Here is a 2151-nt window from a genome sequence, read left to right as displayed (position 1 = left end):
GCTTGACGCGCGGCAGCGACAGGGACTCTGCGGGGCACGGGGGAGAGCATGAGCTACAGCGAGGGTAAGGGAGCGAGCAAGAGCGAGAGCAAGAGAGAGAGAGAGACAGAGAGAGACACGGCGGAACACCTGATTTTTTGAGGAAAAAAAGGGAAAACTTTGAGGAGCTCCCATATTCGAGCAGGGAAAACTGCTGAGACGACTTTAGTCAGCGCCATGCACTGTGACTGGTCGAAGTAATGAACCCCTTGAGTTTTCCGAGGAGTATTCCTCAAATGTGGAAGTGAATTCCCTAAGATTTTACCCTTTTCCTGAAGACATCAGACGTTGTGTTTTCCGTGGAGAGAGAAACACACACACACACACACACACACACACAGAGCTAGCAGTACGGAGTCCACCTCCCCAGCACGGCTGCGGCCCCTGTCCGCACCTGATGACATTCACGCGACGGTACGACGCATGTCGCCTGTGTTTGTCCCCCCACACCCCACACACACCCTCCCGACCCCCGGCGATGCTCGCTGGCAAATGGCGTTTGTTGTGATTCTCCTGCCTTCCCCCGCTGCTGCACAGCCATTTCACACAAACATCGCCCTCCCTCCTCCCCCCTCTCTCCTCCTGAGTCACTCACCGTACGCCACGCCGCGCGCCGACTCGGCCGTCGCCAGGATGACGGCCAGCAAGGCGAGCGGCAGGAGCCAGCGGCCCCCGCTGCGAGTCATGGTGGGCGGCTGCAGGACCAGTGTGCTAAATCCTGGAGACAGGCCAAAAACAACGAATTTAAATTTCTCGTTTCTTTTTTAGGTTTTGTTTTTCCGCATTGTATTTGAAACACTCGAATATCCGACGTGGTTCGAGGAAACTACTTGCAATGCTGTCTGATTTCGATTTTAGCTGCCTTAGCAGCGCTTTTACAGCACTGCTCGCCAACACAATAGTGTCTTTCCGAAATCCAAAACTTTAAGACAAGGCTGCACCTCGGGCTGCACCCAGAAAACGGTTCCGTTGATTTAATGAAAAGAAAATATGATAGAATTTTCCTCTTGAATCAATGGAGTTTCAGTGATTCAAGGGGAAAATTTCCAAAGGGCAACGGAAAATCGCTTACAATTGCGGAAAAATCCTTTCATATTTTCCATTGGTTAAATTTCCATTGATCTAATAAAGGATTCTTCGTTAGTTCACTAGAACCATTTTTGTGTGTGGGAGGATTTCCGAATCAATACCCGCGGTTTTAGCGTTGTGTATAGAGGCAGACCCTCAGTAACGCGCCTGGAGACGCAATACTCCGTGCTGCACGCCTGGCCACCACGCTCGGCGCCAAGTTTGTTTGGCAGGCCGATCCGCGGAGGAACCGGTTTGATTATTTCGATTCGCGAACTCCAGGCGCGCGTTTTATTTTCGGTCGCCGCGGGAAGCGATGTGTACGCGAGCCGCGGGCGACGCCCAAAAGTCCGCGGTATGAAGCCAAGTAGTAGTTGTCGTCGCAGTGCTGTATGCATGCTGCCCGACGTAGATAGGATGCCGCGAGTGGGCGGTTCTGGGACAAAACGTCGAGTTGAGTTTGGAGTTCAGATACGACAAATTTATGGCCGCGTCGCCGTCACTCTGGTCTCTTCGCACTGTTAAAGTTTTACGAAGCAAAATGCCAAATCCTTCGTAATACGAAGGATTCGGATGCTTCGTAAGGGGCAAATCCTTCGTAGGTACGAAGGATTTGGCATTTTGCTTCGTAAGGTTTTAACTGTGCGTGGTACTCCCTGTTGCAACATTTCAGTGACCGCCCTCGTGACAAACATGCCTATGCACAGCTCGCTGGTAAACCGCTGGCCGTTTGGCCTGTCTGCGGCCTCTGAGAGCCGTATAAGCTATTTCAGAAAAATGGGAAAGAAGAACAGCACGAATAACAAGGTGGCCCATGATTCGTCGCCCGGTTTCCCCCTCCAACTGAGCGACGAGTCACAGGCCTCCTTGTTACCTTGTTATTCGTGCTGTTCTTCTTTCCCATTTCTCTGAAATAGCTTATTGGTTTGGGGACCGCGGTTCGGCCCCGATTGATCCCGGTCCCCCTTCGCTCGCGCCGCCGCCGCCGCCGCCGCGCACGAGCCGCGCGAGGAGAGAGAATCCCGCAGTTGTCTTTCCGCGTTC

At 52.8% G+C, this 2151-nt stretch overlaps 1 long non-coding RNA gene across 1 annotated transcript in view; it reads right to left on the bottom strand.

Moving 5' to 3' along the window:
* The window catches only part of LOC127751361 (uncharacterized), a 12629-nt gene continuing 10478 nt past the window's right edge, over positions 1-2151 (bottom strand). Inside the window, exons 2-3 of the long non-coding RNA XR_008012092.1 lie at positions 635-757; positions 1-27 (exon numbers count right to left, since the gene is read on the bottom strand). This is a non-coding gene — a long non-coding RNA (uncharacterized LOC127751361). The remainder of the gene's footprint in view (positions 28-634; positions 758-2151) is intronic.

This window comes from Frankliniella occidentalis, unplaced genomic scaffold, assembly GCF_000697945.3.
Source record: "Frankliniella occidentalis isolate FOCC.00 unplaced genomic scaffold, Focc_3.1 Scaffold449, whole genome shotgun sequence".
NCBI lineage: Eukaryota > Metazoa > Arthropoda > Insecta > Thysanoptera > Thripidae > Frankliniella > Frankliniella occidentalis.
The sequence above is the reverse complement of the archived record's forward strand: the minus strand, read 5'-3'. Positions and strand labels throughout refer to the sequence as shown.